The sequence below is a fragment of the Triticum aestivum genome, chromosome 4A (genome assembly GCF_018294505.1).
Source record: "Triticum aestivum cultivar Chinese Spring chromosome 4A, IWGSC CS RefSeq v2.1, whole genome shotgun sequence".
Lineage (NCBI taxonomy): Eukaryota > Viridiplantae > Streptophyta > Magnoliopsida > Poales > Poaceae > Triticum > Triticum aestivum.
In genome coordinates, this window is record NC_057803.1 from 652388685 (window position 1) to 652409130 (window position 20446).

A 20446-nucleotide genomic window follows, 5' to 3' on the forward strand; every position below is an offset into this window, starting at 1 on the left:
TCGACCTCTACCACATGCCGTCGTCGAGTTGGGTGACCACGGCGACTCTGTACATCGAAGGGCAAGCGGCTCACTGGCTGCAGGCATTTCGCCAAACACATGGCGGTCTCGGGTGGGACGCGTTCTGCACGGCGATTACGGAGGAGTTCGGCGTCGACGAATTCGAGATGGAGATGCACAAATTGCTGCAACTCCGTCAGATCGGCACGGTCAGCGAGTATCGCAAGGAGTTCGATACATATATGTATCATCTCCTCGCGCTCGAGCCGTCCCTCAGCAACAAATTCTTCATCACCCAGTTCTTGTTGGGCCTCAAGGACGAGTTGCGCGCAGCAGTTCGGCTGCAGGCGCCCAACAGCATCACACGTGCGTCAATTCTCGCTCGCATCCAAGAGGAGGAGCTGAACACGCCCATAGCGCGCCCACGACCGTAGCCGCAGGGGCGTCCACCTCCCGCACCCGCACGCCCGCCGGCCGTGCCCCGACAACAACCTGACGACTACGCCCGCGAGCGACAACTCAAGGAGTTCCGGCGCGCCAACGGACTATGCTTCAAGTGTGGAGATCGGTACACTCGTGATCACCGCTGCAACACGCAGGCCCAGCTGCTCACCATTCAAGTGGGCGCATACGGGGAGCTGCTCACCAACGACACAGTGCATGCGCTTGATCTTCTCGACGCGCCGCAACCAGAAGCACCCCCTCCAGAGTGTTGCACAATTTCAGCACACGCACTGGATGGCTCGGAAGCGCCCAGTACCATTCGTCTCCGCGCGCTGGTGGGAAATCAGGTCATGCTGCTTCAGCTGGACTCTGGGAGCACCCACAGCTTCGTCAACAAGTCGTTCGTCGAGCGCGTTGGGGCAACAACACAAGAGATCGCCACCTTGGATGTGCGCGTGGCCAACGGCGACCGGCTCACCTGCTCGCGCCAAGTTCCAGAGCTCAAGTGGTGGATGCAGGGCCACACGTTCTCAACGCCGATGTACGAACTCGACACAGGCGCCTACGATGGAATCCTGCTCATGGACTGGTTGGAGAAGAATAGTCCAATGACTTGCCACTGGCAGGAGAAGTTCATCTCCTTCGTGCACGAGGGCGCGACAGTCACGCTACAAGGTGTTTGACCAAAGTCGACACCCACTCTCGCCGCGGTGCAGCCGGCAGAGCTATGCAAGTTGATCGCGGGCAATGATATCTGGGCAATGGCCATGGTCGAGATGCAGCCCCCTAATCCCAGGCCACGCAAGCCCTCGCAGACGCCAATCAGCGATCTCCTGGCAGAATTTGAAGATGTTTTCGCTGCGCCCACCGGCCTGCCTCCGCACAGGCAGTATGATCACGCGGTCACCCTGGAGGACGGAGCGCAACCAACAAACACACGGCCTTACTGCTACTCTCCATTGCAAAAGGACGAGATTGAGCGGCAGGTGAAAGAAATGCTCGACGCCGGTGTGATCACCCACTCCGTCAGACCGTATGCCGCACCAGTGCTCTTGGTAAAGAAGAAGGACGACACGTGGCGCTTCTGCGTGGATTACCGGCGTCTCAATGAAGTAACCGTGAAGAACAAGTTCCCGTTGCCCATCGTCGACGAGTTGCTCGACGAGCTGGCTGGTGCGGCATACTTCTCCAAGCTTGATTTGCGCGCGGGCTACCACCAAATCCGAATGCGGGAGGAAGACGAGCACAAGACGGCGTTCAAAACTCATCACGGCCATTTTCAATTCCGGGTGATGCCGTTCGGGTTGACAAACGCCCCAGCAACGTTTCAATGCCTGATGAATGCTATCTTCGCCAAATACACCCGTAAGTTTGTCATCATCTTTCTTGACGACATACTAGTTTTCAGTGAGGCCCTGGAGGAACACATCGAGCATCTTCGTCTCGTCCTCAACCTGCTCCGCGAGCACCAGCTGTACGCCAAGATGTCCAAGTGCTCGTTTGCCCAGGATCACATCGATTACCTGGGCCATGTCATCTCCAAGCAGGGCGTAGCAACAGACACAGAGAAGACTGACGCCATGGCACAGTGGCCTACTCCAACTAATGCAACTGAACTTCGTGGCTTCCTCGGGCTCACCGGATACTATCGCAAATTTGTGCCTCATTATGGGATCATCGCCAAGCCCCTCACGCAACAGCTCACCATAAAGGGGTTCGCGTGGCCCGAGTCAGCGCAGCGCGCGTTCGACACGCTCAAGCAGGCGATGGTGACCACGCCGGTGCTCGCTCTCCCTGACTTCGCCAAGCCCTTCTCCATCGAGACTGACGCCTGCGACACCGGCATTGGCGCAGTTCTTGTGCAGGAGGGCCACCCCATCGCCTACTACAGCAAGGCCCTGGGCGTCAAGAATCAGAAGCTGTCAACTTATGAGAAAGAGTTTCTGGCCGTAATGATGGCCGTGGATAAATGGCGCTCCTATCTCCAGCGCGGGCCATTCACCATCATCACTGACCACAAGAGCTTGTGCACTCTGGGAGATCAACAATTGGTGACTGATGTTCAGCGCCGCACCATGTCAAAGCTTGTCGGCCTCCAATTCAAATTCCAGTACAAACGTGGCAGCGACAACGGTGCAGCGGACGCTCTCTCGCGCGTGGGCATCCACTTCAGTGCCAATGCGCTGTCCATTTGTCAGCCGACATGGATTCAGGAGGTGGCTAACTCCTACACCACGGACCCAGGCGCCCAGGAACGGCTGCAACAGCTCGCTCTGCACAGTCCGGATGACGAAGGATATGAGCTGTATCGCGGCATCATCCGTCGCCAGGGGCGGTTGTGGATTGGTGCCAACACTGCGCTGCGCACGAAGTTGATCAGTGCCATGCACGACAGTGCGGTGGGAGGCCACTCTGGTTCAACAGCAACCTACCAGCGCGTCAAGAAACTGTTCACATGGAAGGGCCTGAAGCAGGAAGTTGACGACTACGTGAAGCAGTGTCAGGTTTGCCAACAGTCCAAGCATGAGCTGCGCAAACCAGCGGGCAAGCTGGCACCATTGCCCGTCCCAACAGCTCCATGGCAGGATCTGACGATGGATTTCGTCGAGGGTTTGCCCAAGTCAGAGGGATACGACACCATCATGGTGGTGGTCGATCGCTTCACCAAGCTCGCACATTTTGTGCCATTGCGTCATCCGTTCACGGCCACTCAGGTGGCAAGGGCGTTTTGGGACAACATAGTCAAACTGCACGGCATCCCTTCATCCAATGTGTCAGACCGTGACAAGGTGTTCACCAGTACACTCTGGCGCGAGCTGCTCGCTGGCGCTGGCATCAAGCTCATGTACTCAACGGCGTACCACCCGCAGACTGACGGACAGAGTGAGCGCGTGAATCAATGTATGGAAATGTAGCTGTGCTGTGCCATTCACGACACTCCGCGTCAATGGCGTCGCTGGCTGCCATCGGCTGAATTCTGGTATAACTCCTTCCACTCGTCGTTGGGCTGCTGTCCCTTCAAAGCACTATACGGGGTGGAGGCGAACGAGGGAAGCATGGCCACCTGGCCGGCAACTCAGGCTACCTTCCGGATGGTGAACAGTGGGACTGGGCAGTGCATAAAGAAAACCTGCAAGCACAGTTGACTTGAGCACAGAAGAAGTACAAGAAGTTTGCAGACAGAAATCACACAAAGCGTAGTTTTCAGGTTGGGGAACAAGTGCTACTTAAACTTCAGCCTTATGTGCAGAAATCTGTGGCCAGCCGCCCGTGCGCCAAGTTGGCATTCAAGTTCTTCGGTGCTTTCATCATCAGCGCCAAGATTGGCCCCTCGGCATACAAGTTGGAGTTGCCTCCTGACTGTCGCATTCATCCGGTGTTCCATGTGTCCCAACTGAAGCCTTTCACACCAAGTTATACTCCAGTGTTCTCTGAACTGCCTGCCGTGGACTTATCCGCCATGGACTCCCAACCAGTCGAGATTTTGGATCGGAGAATGATAAAGAAGGGAGACGCACCAGTGGTTCAGGTTCATGTGGCATGGAACACGAAGCCACCGTCGACAACCTGGGAAGACTATGAGGTTCTTCGTCGGCGCTACCCGCAGGCGAAAATCTGGGAAGACAGCAACTACGACGATGGGGCCGTTTCTCAAGGCGGGGAGAATGTCACAGTGGTGTTGCACACCACCGTGTGACAGCCAGTTGGCATGTCCAGTGTACCGTGTGTGGGGTCCACATGTAAGCCGCTAGGGCCAGGAGCCAGTAGGTGTGCGTGTGTACTTAAGCCCTGGAGATGGGCGTGTATCGGCAAGTCTGAAGAAGTAAACTATTTCCCCTCCTCTGTTCTCTCCTCTGCTCATCCCCTTCTCCAAGTTTATCTCATCCCCCTTCCCCAGATCCCCCTCTGCCTACTCTGGTCGCCTGCGACACAGATCGGGGCGTTACACTATGGTACTTGAGACGAATTGTGCAGCCTATCTGATGAATAGGTACAAGCCGTAGTTTTTTGAAATTTCTTTTTCTTCCATGGACATGACAATTTCCTTGGTGTGTCTATCCCGTATTTTACTTTGTTTTTTTATCTTAGGTGTGTCTATCCCATATTTTACTCTGTTTTTTTATCTTAGATTTGGTTTTGACCACCAGTAGTCTGAAATGTAAAAGTTGTACTGCTGCCATAGAGTTCTCTAAATCCATAATTTGGTGCAGAGACAATTTCATAGCTTGGCTAGCACATTATGTTCTTCACACCAGACATTATTTTTTGGATCTGTTGCTGTACAAATCTGAACTTCCACTGTGCTGTCAGGGAGCAAGCCACCAACCATTGCAAGCGGCTTTCTTTGTCATAAAGGTAGAGTTTCACTTAATCCCGTTGTTTTCATTACAATTATACTAAAAAGTAGTAGTATGTATTTACGCACACGCTTACATCTTGTGTGCTATTTTCCCTTTGCTGTGGAATCTGCTATACAGTTCAAGTTGTTTGCTGAATCTAATCACATCCTTCTGCTTATATTTGCAATTTTGCATAGCTTTCATGTTCTGCTTGTTTTTTTTTTTTTTGAAACTAATTCAAATGGTTCTAGCTTCACATTGAGGAACCACGGCTTGGCATTAAATTTCAGAATGCTCTGTATGGGAATAGCCTTTTCAGAATCCACTTTCTTGTTGATTTATTACTAGCAAAGTGTTTCATATGAACTATAGACGCCACAGCAGAATTGGCTATAACCCAATGAACTCCGAATCGATACATTTCTGTTTTGCCTTGATTATGTCATCTCTTTAATCATCTTTTGAGCAAGTTTCCAGCAGCAACGATCTGGTTAGTCTATCTATGATTCGATTCCACATTTTATAAGTTGCAGAGGAGATTCCACATTACCTTGCGAGCTCGCTGTGATGCTGCTTGCTGATCTTGAAAGGATGCCGGGTCGATGGTCAGTTTTGTGTATGATTCATCTAGGCTCAAGTAAAGAGTAGAATGTAGACATGGTTCCGAAGGTGCAACAGCCCCCTTCCATCCAAAACCGTCTTTACAACACAGCCACACCCACCTATGCTAGCTCTTGCTGGTCGCTATCTTCTAGGTTCTGCTATCAGTGGCCTGTTCGTGGTAAAAAGAACTGTTAGGAATGCTGAATCATCTTTTGCTAACAAAGGTCGAAGCAACAGATTTGCATGTTTTACAATAGCAAACCATCGTAAACTTTATGCTCAACTTGAACAAGAACAGCGAGGCGGTGGTAACTCTGCGTGACACAAGATTTAGCGTCGAAAAAAGGCACAAGATTTAGCATATCTGAAACAAAACCTTGTGTGTGTGTGCATATTAGTGCACAGGGGTCTCGCTCCTCCAGAGTGGAGAATGCAAAAGGAAAAAAGAGTTGGAACGTGAAGTGGGGATTTAGTAGGATGGGCATGTGCGAGGCACGTCGCAAAGCCTTTTCGGGCCCCCGGAAGCCTCTCATCACACACCTCACGACAACCCGATGCACCTGAAGGGTGGCACACATATGTCTCGGTGCACGCGATGGTTAGCCAGCGGCTCGGTACAGTTTTTTTTTAGAGAAGCGGTACGTACGGTACAACTGGTCTCTCGCGGTGAGAGGATCTGCAGCCATTCATGCATCTTCAATGCCAAAACGGATACTCTAAATATTTTCGGACACGTTCGGATGTGTTGGACACCGCTACCGGAGCTGGCCATGCCACCTTGTACATCAAATGTCCGTCTTAGGTTCGACCTCCTTCACTTGACATGCATGTATAGATCGATAGCAATTTATATAAAGTACACACATATGTAATTGGCGTCGGAAGTCAAATGTTAAATTTGCAAGTTTGTCTGTCCGTGCAAAAACCTCATTTTTGTCCGCCAGGCCAGTTGTCTGTGCCAAATCGGCCATCATGCGCTTCGACATCCTAGCATGGTAGGCTTGCACGATCTTCACCACATCGGGATCTAAGTCTGACATCTTCATGGTCCAACATCTTGACGTCCTCCGAAGCGGCCGCAAGCTCAACCTTCTTTTGGAGTTTGATCAACTTCTCTTGCACCACGATGAACTTGTCAAACCTCTCGGCCTTTTTTTTTTCTCTTTCACGTCATTGCGCTTGATGCATGTCTCCTCCTTCGCCATGATGTCTTCAAACCTCTTTGCCGTCTTGGCCGCCGCACCTTCTCGCTTCTTCTCCTCCTCTCACTTCCTCCCCCGGTTCCTAGCCATCGAATGTTGCTGGTTCAAATTCAGCATGTTCTCGACAAAAATATAGATGCTTTCGAACACCACAAGACCATCCACCATGGCGAGATTATGACCATCATATCAACTTATTGCTAGGTGTGCGTGCAATGTGGGTGAAGCCTTATCGCTACACTCTGCAGCAGAAAGATGAAATAAAGAAACAAATACGAGCAAAGCTAGAACAAGGGATCACTCAATGGAGTCACAACCCGTTTGCTTCGCCTGTGCTGTTTATTTTAACACAGTACATACATAGATGCTCATAGACACACATACACACACATACACTCACATCTATGAAGGCACGCACACACACCCTACATCTATGAGCACCTCCGATAGACTGAGCCACCACCACATCATCTTGAGATTGACGAATTCGCCATAAACGCCCTCATATTCGACGGAACGTCTCCTTCCACTGAACGCACATTGCCGAAAGGCCTGAAATAAACCCAGAAAATGCGAGCACCCGTGTAAAGTCTAGGACTTAAACTCTGGTGAGCTGGGAATACCACTGCCCTCTTAGTGCCAGTTCTTTTCCTGGCTTTTTTGGGCTTCCTGGCTTTAGTGCCAGTTCTGGTGGGCTGAAATAAGCTGCCCCCTACCCAGCTTATTCTAGAAGCCCATTCAAAATTTTCATTTTAGAAGTCTACTAATCAAATCTTAACTACTAGGCTTCAAAATAAATAAATTTGGTTGAGCTTCTAGAATAAGCTGGGCAGAGGGTCAACTTATTTCAGCTTATTCTAGAAGCCACCAAAAGAACTGGCCCTTAACCTTCTAATCACAGATTGGTTCACACTTCACCTATGTTGTTGGCGCGCAAGAAATTTGGCACCCGGCGATTTGCATAGACTATGTATTTATACCATATATAAGTGATATAATGTAGACATTATCATGAATATTCATGGATCTATGAAACATAAAAACTTTTGACTCAAGACGAACCTAAAACTTTAAATAATTTGAAATGGTGCAGGTATTATGTGTTTATGATGCAAATACGTGTGATCATAACGCCCAGAAAGACGGAGTAGTACCTCATTGGTCTACCCTACGCTCAGCACGAACTTGAAGATTATAAATCACCACATGGTATTGTTACCGAAAGTGATTTTTTTTTGTGTGATTTTGGAACAACTGCCTGAGATAAAAATAGGATTTCTGTTGAACAAAACTCTAGTTTTAACACATGTACAAAACAGGAATATTATTTGAGAGTAACAGTGAAGGAGGTCAATATCCTATCTCGACCAAAACATCGTCGTCAACATATCATTATTCATCAGGAAAAAGAAGGATGCAGCAGCGTCAGCCTGTTCTCCGTTCAGTTCCGGCGACCCCTAGGCGGGATAGTGCAGTACGTGCACTGGCATCCGTCGGAGACGCACTCGCCCACCGAGGAACGGCCGATGCCGCCCTGGCAGTCCTCCATGCACTTCTTGGGAGTGCATATTCCCGGGATGGTCGGGAGCACCTTGCAGTCCATGGGGTCACCGTCGCAGTGGCGCCATCGCCGTTCGCAGTCACCACCTTCGTCGCCACATCTACGGATCGAACAGCGCACACAAAGAAATCAGCATGAGGCGTACATATATTTTAGAGTGAATTCCACTTTTTACCCCATATTTATACATTTGTGACACTAATTACCCCTTCGAGTGAAAATTCGTCTAGAATACCCCTTTTGAAATCTTTGGACCCTTGTTTTTTGATGCGTGTCCATCAGGTAAGGTGTGAGGTGACGCCCTGTATCCAAAAACATGTGGACGGCCACAAGGAATGGAACAGATAGACAAGAGAAGCTTGGACAAGATCGCCAATGATGCCCTCCGATCCTTACAGTTTTTTTTACAAATCAATGACGCAACATGCCGATCCTATCGACCATAAACAGACAGAATGTAAAAGTGGGTAAAACCGTGTTAAAAGTCTCCAAAATCTGACATTTCGATAAAAGTTCCGCTAAATAGGGTAATATGTGTCATAAATGTACAATTACAAGGTAAAAAATGGAATTCACTCTATATTTTACTCCAGTTTGTTACTTGAAAGTTGAAACTAATAACGCACGTAGATCTGCTTATACCTGAACATAGCACCACAAGGGCGAGGGCTAGGAGCATCGTGTAGAACGGCCTCATCCTGACTTCGCGGGGTTGTTCGGGGAGTGCTGAGAGACCTAGCGAAGGTTACTGACTGCTGGGATGTGTATTCAGCTAATGGTGGCTGCGGGACGAGCTAAGTGCCTTGGCATGGTTGTTTATAATGCAAAGAACGGGCCTGCAATTTTGGAAGCATTTTACTTCGTGCCTTTAGATGGAATGTAATACTTCTAAAGAGAAAGGGGGATGGAATGTAATTAAGGGTGGCAATTATATTTTCTTATCGAGCGCATATACGTACTTTTAGTTGGAGTACTAAATTAGTTTTTTCACACAATTAAGGAGTACCAAATAATTATTTCTTTGAATAAAATTGCATGTAATCAAGGAAGGCCTTTATATGGTCACCAGGATATGCATAATACTCTGTATATGCCCTCCTATAGATAGATAACAATAATGTATGCACTTATTGTGTTCCCAAAAAATATATGAATTCATTGTTTGCCAAAATGAAATGTGTATATTGTGCACACTACATTTAGGTTTTTTGGCGGGGAAACCAAAGCATCAGAACATTCAAATGTTGGCGCACAACCGCGTTTAACACGCGCTAAGGCAAAAACCCAACTGTTCACGATTCTAGTTATAATTCTTTTTTTCTTTTGAGGATCTAGTTATAATTCTTCTCGAATGACCATGAGATATCCACTCAAATATCCTTACAGATATCTATACTGTGACCATCATCGACACGCCATATATGACAATTTTTTTCCTGACAGTTTTGATCCCTTAACATATGCTCTGCCATGTATAGGAGCTACCTTTTTTTTGACATATACTCCTGTTTAGCAAGCAGAGCAAGGTTGATGCAATGTATATCTCTGAACCCCATACCTCTTCTCATTTTTGGAATGCTCATTTTCACCATGCTATACAACGCATCTTCTTCCGGTGTGCCATCACCCCACCAATATTGTGACATCACGTCAATAATCCCTTTACACACTTGTTTGGGATTTAAAAAACGGACATTGTATACGTTGATATAGTTTGAGCAATCACCTTTAGGAGGACTTCTTTGCCACCCGTGGACAACAATTTATCTTTCCGCCTACTTACTCTCTTTAGGATACTCTCAACTAAGAAGTGGAAGCAATCACTTCTATGAACACCCAAAATCGCTGACAAATCTAGGTATTTATCAGTTAGTGCCCCAGTCATGATATTCATGATAGTCCGTATCCCCTCGTGTTCCTTGACTCTTGCATTAGGGCTAAACAATATGCTTGACTTTGTTTCACTTACTAGCTGGCACAAGGCTTCACAGTAATGTTTGGAGGATCTACTTCAAACAATTTGCATTGCCAACATCGCCGCCACCCGAGCTGAGCCACGCGGTTCCTGCGGGGTCGGCACACTGCCTCTGCTGATCCTCCAGTCGTCGGGAGCGCGAAAGTCCGACATCATTGGGTACCCCTCTGTTGGGTTTTCGAGTATGGTTTTTTTTGCCTTACAACGAATGCCAAGATCCATTATAGAGATAACAAGAACGAGCTTGGATCTAGATCATCGTACCAACGTTGAAGTGGAAGAAGTTCACGATGATCGTTGATGAAGAACTTGATGGTTCATGAGAAAAAATCTCATGCGAGGATCACAAGTGCAACCCCTCCACTGGTGTTTGCGCGTCCCGCTATCCAATCCGTGATAGCTTCAAGTCCAGAACGATTTACTCGGCGGTGAGATTTCCATAGCCTTTCGATGTATGTATGTTGAGAATTCTCCGCGAGGGGGAGAGATAGAGGGTTGCACCTTTCATGGAGAAATTAACTTATATGTTTGGGGCAGCCCTAGGATCCTTTATATTGGTGGTGGAGGAGAGAAACTTGGGAGAGGGGCAAGGGGCAGCCGCCGCCGCCTCCCCCAGGTGCGCCACCAGCCCTAGGGTTTTCCAAACCCTAGGTGCCAGGCATGGCCTCCACCTCCCCAATATGTCAGTACACTAGGGACGCCATGTCAATGTCTCTAGGGCCGTCATGTCAGTGGCTCTTGGCACTCTGGTAGTCACATGAGTACCATCAATTTCTCCAACACAATCTCGGGTTTCAGTGCAAAACATGCATGTCATGAACTACAAGCTAGAGTGTCTCACCTTGAAATATAGAAACCATCGATAGCTCTCTCGTATCTTCGCTGGAGTTTGGGCAGATGGTGGCTTGATCATCTCTCCTCTGAGCTCTATTGGAAATATGCCCTAGAGGCAATAATAAAAGGATTATTATTATATTTCCGTGTTCATGATAACTGTCTTTTATTCATGCTATAATTGTATTATCCGGAAATCGTAATACACGTGTGAATACTTAGACCACAACATGTCCCTAGTGATCCTCTAGTTGACTAGCTCGTTGATCAACAGATAGTCATGGTTTCCAGACTATGGTCATTGGATGTCATTGATAACGAGATCACATCATTAGGAGAATAATGTGATGGACAAGACCCAATCCTAAGCATAGCACAAAGATCATGTAGTTCGCTTGCTAGAGCTTTTCCAATGTCAAGTATCTTTTCCTTAGACCATGAGATCGTGTAACTCCCGGATACCATAGGAGTGCTTTGGGTGTACCAAACGTCACAACGTAACTGGGTGACTATAAAGGTGCACTACAGGTATCTCCGAAAGTGTCTGTTGGGTTGACACAGATCGGGACTGGGATTTGTCACTCCGTATGACGGAGAGGTATCTCTGGGCCCACTCGATAATGCATCATCATAATGAGCTCAAAGTGACCAAGTGTCTGGTCACAGGATCATGCATTACGGTACGAGTAAAGTGACTTGCCGATAACGAGATTGAACGAGGTACTGGGATACCGACGATCGAATCTCGGGCAAGTAACATACCGATTGACAAAGGGAATTGTATACGGGGTTGCTTAAATCCTCGACATCGTTGTTCATCTGATGAGATCATCGAGGAGTATGTGGGAGCCAACATGGGTATCCAGATCCCGCTGTTGGTTATTGACCGGAGAGCCGTTTCGGTCATGTCTGCATGTCTCCCGAACCCGTAGGGTCTACACACTTAAGGTTCGGTGATGCTAGGGTTGTATGAATATGAGTATGCAGCAAAGCGAAAGTTGTTCGGAGTCCCGGATGAGATCCCGGACGTCACGAGGAGTTCCGGAATGGTCCGGAGGTAAAGAATTATATATAGGAAGTGCAGTTTCGGCCATCGGGAGAGTTTCGGGGGTCACCAGTATTGTACCGGGACCACCGGAAGGGTCCCCGGGGTCCACCGGGTGGGGCACCTATCCCGGAGGGCCCCGTGGGCTGAAGTGGGAGGGGAACCAGCCCCTAGTTGGCTGGTGCGCCCCCCTTGGGCCCCCCTGCGCCTAGGGTTGGAAACCCTAGGGTGGGGGGGGGGGGGCGCCTCCACTTGCTTTGGGGGGCACTCCACCCCCCTGGCCGCCCCCCCCTTGGGAGATCCCATCTCCAGGGCTGGCGCCCCCCAGGGGGCTTATATAAAGGGGGAGGGGGAGGGAGGGCAGCGGCACCCTGAAGTCTTGGCGCCTCCCTCTCCCCTGAGACACCTCCTCCTCCCGTAGTCGCTTGGCGAAGCCCTGCCGGAACCCTGCTGCATCCACCACCACGCCGTCGTGCTGTTGGATCTTCATCAACCTCTCCTTCCCCCTTGCTGGATCAAGAAGAAGGAGAAGTCACGCTGACCGTACTTGTGTTGAACGCGGAGGTGCCGTCCGTTCGGCGCTAGGATCTCCGGTGATTTGGATCACGACGAGAACGACTCCCTCAACCCCGTTCTCTTGAACGCTTCCGCACGTGATCTACAAGGGTATGTAGATGCACTCCTCTCTCTCGTTGCTAGATGAACTCATAGATTGATCTTGGTGAACGTAGATTTTATTTTATTTTATGCAATGTTCCCCAACAGTGGCTTCAAGAGCCAGGTTTATGCGTAGTTCTCTATTGCACGAGTAGAACACAAATCTGTTGTGGGCGTAGATGTTGTCAACTTTCTTGCCACTACTAGTCTTATCTTGCTTCAGCGGTATTGTGGGATGAAGCGGCCCGGACCGACCTTACACATACGCTTACGTGAGACAGGTTCCACTAACTGACATGCACTAGTTGCATAAGGTGGCTAGCGGGTGTCTGTCTCTCCCACTTTAGTTGGAGCGGATTCGATGAAAAGGGTCCTTATGAAGGGTAAATAGAAGTTGACAAATCACGTTGTGGTTATTCGTAGGTAAGAAAACGTTCTTGCTAGAACCCTATTGCAGCCACGTAAAAGATGCAACAACAATTAGAGGACGTCTAAATTGTTTTTGCAGCAATTGCTTTGTGATGTGATATGGCCAAAAGTTGTGATGAATGATGAATGATATATTGTGATGTATGAGATCATGTTCTTGTAATAGGAATCACGACTTGCATGTCGATGAGTATGACAACCAGCAGGAGCCATAGGAGTTGTCTTAATTATTGTATGACCCGCGTGTCAATGATTTAATGCCATGTAATTACTTTACTTTATTGCTAAACCGTTAGCCATAGTAGTAGAAGTAATAGTTGGAGAGCAACTTCATGGAGACACGATGATGGAGATCATGATGATGGAGATCATGGTGTCATGCCAGTGACGAAGATGATCATGGAGCCCCGAAGATGGAGATCAAAGGAGCTATATGATATTGGCCATATCATGTCACTACTATATAATTGCATGTGATGTTTATTATGTTTATGCATCTTGTTTACTTAGAACGACGGTAGTAAATAAGATGATCCATTATAATAATTTCAAGAAAGCGTTCCCCCTAACTGTGTGCCGTTGCTAAAGTTCGTCCGAAGCATCGTGTGATGATCGGGTGTGATAGATTCTTACGTTCACATACAACGGGTGTAAGACAGTTTTACACATGCAAAAACACTTAGGGTTAACTTGACGAGCCTAGCATGTACAGACATGGCCTCGGAACACAAAGACCGAAAGGTCGAACATGAGTCGTATGGAAGATACGATCAACATGGAGATGTTCACCGATGATGACTAGTCCGTCTCACGTGATGATCGGACACGGCCTAGTCGACTCGGATCATGTAACACTTAGATGACTAGAGGGATGTCAAATCTGAGTGGGAGTTCATTAAATAATTTGATTAGATGAACTTAATTATCATGAACTTAGTCTAAAATCTTTGCAAAATATGTCTTGTAGATCAAATGGCCAACGCTCATGTCAACATGAACTTCAACGCATTCCTAGAGAAAACCAAGCTGAAAGATGATGGCAGCAACTATACGGACTGGGTCCGGAACCTGAGGATCATCCTCATAGCTGCCAAGAAAGCATATGTCCTAGAAGGACCGCTAGGTGAAGCACCCATCCCAGAGAACCAAGACGTTATGAATGCTTGGCAGTCACGTGCTGATGATTACTCCCTCGTTCAGTGCGGCATGCTTTACAGCTTAGAACCGGGGCTCCAAAAGTGTTTTGAGCAACACGGAGCATATGAGATGTTCGAGGAGCTGAAAATGGTTTTCCAAGCTCATGCCCGGGTCGAGAGATATGAGGTCTCTGACAAGTTCTATAGTTGTAAGATGGAGGAAAACAGTTCTGTCAGTGAGCACATACTCAAAATGTCTAGGTTGCACAACCACCTGTCCCAGCTGGACATTAACCTCCCAGACGAGGCGGTCATTGACAGAATCCTTCAGTCGCTCCCACCGAGCTACAAGAGCTTTGTGATGAACTACAATATGCAGGGGATGGTGAAAACTATTCCTGAAGTATTTTCAATGCTAAAGTCAGTAGAGGTAGAAATCAAGAAAGAACATCAAGTGTTGATGGTCAATAAAACCACCAAGTTCAAGAAGGGCAAGGGTAAGAAGAACTTCAAGAAGGACGGCAAAGATGTTGCCGCACCCGGTAAGCCAGTTGCCGGGAAGAAGTCAAAGAATGGACCCAAGCCTGAGACTGAGTGCTTTTATTGCAAAGGGAAGGGTCACTGGAAGCGGAACTGCCCAAAATACTTAGCGGACAAGAAGGCCGGCAACACTAAAGGTATATTTGATATACATGTAATTGATGTGTACCTTACCAGTACTCGTAGTAACTCCTGTATATTTGATACCGGTGCTGTTGCTCACATTTGTAACTCACAGCAGGAGCTGCGGAATAAGTGGAGACTGGCGAAGGACGAGGTGACGATGCACGTCGGGAATGGTTCCAAGGTCGATGTGATCGCCGTCGGCACACTATCTCTACATTTACCTACGGGATTAGTTTTAAACCTCAATAATTGTTATTTAGTGCCAAGTTTGAGCATGAACATTGTATCTGGATCTCATTTAATGCGAGATGGCTACTCATTTAAATCCGAGAATAATGGTTGTTCTATTTATATGAGAGATATGTTTTATGGTCATGCCCCGATGGTCAATGGTTTATTCATAATGAACCTCGAACGTAATGTTACACATATTCATAGTGTGAATACCAAAAGATGTAAAGTTGATAACGATAGTCCCACATACTTGTGGCACTGCCGCCTTGGTCACATTGGTGTCAAGCGCATGAAGAAGCTCCATGCTGATGGACTTTTAGAGTCTCTCGATTATGAATCATTTGACACATGCGAACCATCCCTCATGGGCAAAATGACCAAGACTCCGTTCTCCGGAACAATGGAGCGAGCAACCAACTTATTGGAAATCATACATACTGATGTGTGTGGTCCAATGAGCGTTGAGGCTCGCGGAGGATATCATTATGTTCTCACTCTCACTGATGACTTAAGTAGATATGGGTATGTCTACTTGATGAAACACAAGTCTGAGACCTTTGAAAAGTTCAAGGAATTTCAGAATGAAGTAGAGAATCAACGTGTTCGAAAAATAAAGTTCTTACGATCAGATCGTGGAGGAGAGTATTTAAGTCACGAATTTGGTACGCACTTAAGAAAATGTGGAATCGTTTCACAACTCACGCCACCTGGAACACCTCAGCGTAATGGTGTGTCCGAACGTCGTAATTGCACTCTATTGGATATGGTGCGATCTATGATGTCTCTTACGATTTACCGCTATCATTTTGGGGATACGCTCCAGAGACAGCTACATTCACTTTAAATAGGGCTCCGTCTAAATCCGTTGAGACGACACCGTATGAATTATGGTTTGGGAAGAAACCTAAGCTGCCGTTTCTAAAAGTTTGGGGATGCGATGCTTATGTCAAGAAACTTCAACCTGAAAAGCTCGAACCCAAGTCGGAAAAATGCGTCTTCATAGGATACCCTAAGGAAACCATTGGGTATACCTTCTACCTTAGATCCGAATGCAAGATCTTTGTTGCCAAGAACGGATCCTTTCTGGAAAAAGAGTTTCTCTCGAAAGGAGTAAGTGGGAGAAAAGTAGAACTCGATGAAGTACTACCTCTTGAACCGGAAAGTAGTGCAGCTCAGGAAAATGTTCCTGTGGTGCCTACACCGACTGGAGAGGAAATTAATGATGATGATCAAGGTACTTCGGATCAAGTTGCTACTGAACTTCGTAGGTCCACAAGGACATGTTCCACACCAAAGTGGTATGGCAACCCTGTCCTGGAAATCATGTTGTTAGACAACGGTGAACCTTCGAACTATGAAGAAGCGATGGCGGGCCCAGATTCCAACAAATGGCTTGAAGCCATGCAATCCGAGATAGAATCCATGTATGAAAACAAAGTATGGACTTTGACAGACTTGCCCGATGATCGGCGAGCGATAGAAAACAAATGGATCTTTAAGAAGAAGACGGACGCGGATGGTAATGTTACCATCTATAAAGCTCGACTTGTCGCTAAGGGTTATCGGCAAGTTCAAGGGGTTGACTACGATGAGACTTTCTCTCCCGTAGAGAAGCTGAAGTCCGTCCAAATCATGTTAGCAATTGCCGCATACTATGATTATGAGATATGGCAGATGGACGTCAAAACGGCATTCCTTAACGGCTATCTTAAGGAAGAGCTGTATATGATGCAGCCGGAGGGTTTTTTCGATCCTAGGAATGCTAACAAGGTATGCAAGCTCCAGCGATCCATTTATGGGCTGGTGCAAGCATCTCGGAGTTGGAACATTCGCTTTGATGAGATGATCAAAGCGTTTGGGTTTATGCAGACTTATGGAGAAGCCTGCGTTTACAAGAAAGTGAGTGGGAGCTATGTAGCATTTCTCATATTATATGTAGATGACATACTTTTGATGGGAAATGATATAGAACTTTTGGACAGCATTAAGGCCTACTTGAATAAGTGTTTTTCAATGAAGGACCTTGGAGAAGCTGCTTACATATTAGGCATCAAGATCTATAGGGATAGATCGAGACGCCTCATAGGTCTTTCACAAAGCACATACCTTGATAAGATTTTGAAGAAGTTCAAAATGGATCAGTCCAAGAAAGGGTTCTTGCCTGTATTGCAAGGTGTGAGATTGAGCTCGGCTCAATGCCCGACCACGTCAAAAGATAAAGAAGAGATGAGTGTCATCCCCTATGCCTCGGCCATAGGATCTATTATGTATGCCATGCTATGTACCAGACCTGATGTAAACCTTGCCATAAGTTTGGTAGGAAGGTACCAAAGTAATCCCGGCAAGGAACACTGGACATCGGTCAGGAATATCCTGAAGTACCTGAAAAGGACAAAGGACATGTTTCTCGTTTATGGAGGTGACGAAGAGCTCGTCGTAAAGGGTTACATCGACGCTAGCTTCGACACATATCTGATGACTCTAAGTCACAAACCGGATACATGTATATGTTGAATCGTGGAGCAGTAAGCTGGTGCAGTTGCAAGCAGAGCGTCGTGGTGGGATCTACATGTGAAGCGGAGTACATGGCAGCCTCGGAGGCAGCACATGAAGCAATATGGATGAAGGAGTTCATCACCGACCTATGAGTCATACCCAATGCGTCGGGGCCAATCACTCTCTTCTGTGACAATGTCTCTAGGGCCATCATGTCAGTGGTTCTTGGCACTCTGGTAGTCACATGAGTACCATCAATTTCTCCAACACAATCTCGGGTTTCAGTGCAATACATGCATGTCATGAACTATAAGCTAGAGTGTCTCACCTTGAAATATAGAAACCATCAATAGTTCTCTCGTATCTTCGCTGGAGTTTGGGCAGATGGTGGCTTGATCATCTCTCCTCTGAGCTCTGTTGGAAATATGCCCTAGAGGCAATAATAAAAGGATTATTATTATATTTCCTTGTTCATGATAACTATCTTTTATTCATGCTATAATTGTATTATCCAGAAATCGTAATACACGTGTGAATACTTAGACCACAACATGTCCCTAGTGAGCCTCTAGTTGACTAGCTCGTTGATCAACAGATAGTCATGGTTTCCAGACTATGGTCATTGGATGTCATTGATAACGAGATCACATCATTAGGAGAATAATGTGATGGACAAGACCCAATCCTAAGCATAGCACAAAGATCATGTAGTTCGTTTGCTAGAGCTTTTCCAATGTCAAGTATCTTTTCCTTAGACCATGAGATCGTGTAACTCCCGGATACCGTAGGAGTCCGTTGGGTGTACCAAACGTCACAGCGTAACTGGGTGACTATAAAGGTGCACTACAGGTATCTCCGAAAGTGTCTGTTGGGTTGACACGGATCGAGACTGGGATTTGTCACTCCGTATGACGAAGAGGTATCTCTGGGCCCACTCGGTAATGCATCATCATAATGAGCTCAAAGTGACCAAGTGTCTGGTCACAGGATCATGCATTACGGTATGAGTAAAGTGACTTGCCGGTAACGAGATTGAATGAGGTATTGGGATACCGACGATTGAATCTCGGGCAAGTAACGTACCGATTGACAAAGGGAATTGTATACGGGGTTGCTTAAATCCTCGACATCGTGGTCCATCTGATGAGATCATCGAGGAGTATGTGGGAGCCAACATGGGTATCCAGATCCCGCTGTTGGTTATTGACCGGAGAGCCATCTCGGTCATATCTGCATGTCTCCCGAACCCGTAGGGTCTACACACTTAAGGTTCAATGACGCTAGGGTTGTATGAATATGAGTATGCAGCAAACCGAAAGTTGTTCGGAGTTTCGGATGAGATCCCGAACGTCACGAGGAGTTCCGGAATGGTCTGGAGGTAAAGAATTATATATAGGAAGTGCAGTTTCGGCCATCGGGAGAGTTTCATGATCATCTCGCGTGCGGAAGTGCAGTTTCGGCCATTGGAAGGGTCCCGGTGGTCCACCGGGTGGGGCCACCTATCCCGGAGGGCCCCGTGGGCTGAAGTGGGAGGGGAACCAGCGCCTAGTGGGCTGGTGCGCCCCCCCTTGGCCCCCCCCTGTGCCTAGGGTTGGAAACCCTAGGGTGGGGGGGGGGGGCACCTCCACTTGCCTTGGGGGGCACTCCACCCCCTGGCCGCCGCCCCCCTTGGGAGATCCCATCTCCAAGGCCGGCGCCCCCCAGGGGGCTTATATAAAGGGGGGGGGGGAGGGAGGGCAGCGGCACCCTGAAGTCTTGGCGCCTCCCTCTCCCCTGCTACACCTCCTCCTCCCGTAGTCGCTTGGCGAAGCCATGCCGGAACCCTGCTGCATGCACCACCACACCGTCGTGCTGCTGGATCTTCATCAACCTCTCCTTCCCCCTTGCCGGATCAAGGAGGAGGAGAAGTCACGCTGACTGTACGTGTGTTGAACGCGGAGGTGACGTCCGTTCGGCGCTAGGATCTCCGGTGATTTGGATCATGACGAGAACGACTCCCTCAACCCCGTTCTCTTGAACGCTTCCGCACGCGATCTACAAGGGTATGTAGATGCACTCCTCTCTCTCGTTGCTAGATGAACTCATAGATTGATCTTGGTGAACATAGATTTTTTTTAATTTTATGCAACGTTCCCCAACAAGCTCTTCAATAGCAAACAAGACTTGCTTAAAATACCGGAATTTTGTCTCAATGGATCTTCTCCATGTGTTATGAATCACTCAAATTCTCTGATTATGTCCAACAAAACAAAGAGACATTGTTACTTTCTAGGAGTGGATGCTTTCCTGAAGCAACCCCGTTGCCTGGATGGGCCTGGAATTGCGACAAAGCACTCTCTTTTGGACCAACGAGAACCAGACATGAATCACAGCTTTGAGGGTTGTTGCCTGAATGACAAGCTTCATATGTTGGCCCTAATTAAATCAATGTTGCATAAGTAACTGCGAAATCGGTTGTAAGCTAGAACTAAGGAGCTAACGAGCTAATGGTGGGGGCAGGAAGGGGGATATAGGTGCTTACAACCATGGTAGACGACAGGGACGACCTGCCAGAGTCGGAGACGACGGGGAAGAGAGGCTGACGAAATGACAAGGACAAGTTGGTGTGGGGAATCTGTGAGGTCCACCGCTATAGGAGACTAGGGGACGAGAGGGTGACGGAGCCGGTGTCAGAGATCTGCGGACTCGGAGTAGCCGATGCCGCAGATCTAAACAACTGCTGCTACCGGAGAGAGAAAATGAGGATGCCTTTTTCTCCCGCTGAAGGAAACCGACTAAGAGGGAGGCGAGGCTACATTTCGTGCTAAGCCGGGAAACCAATTTT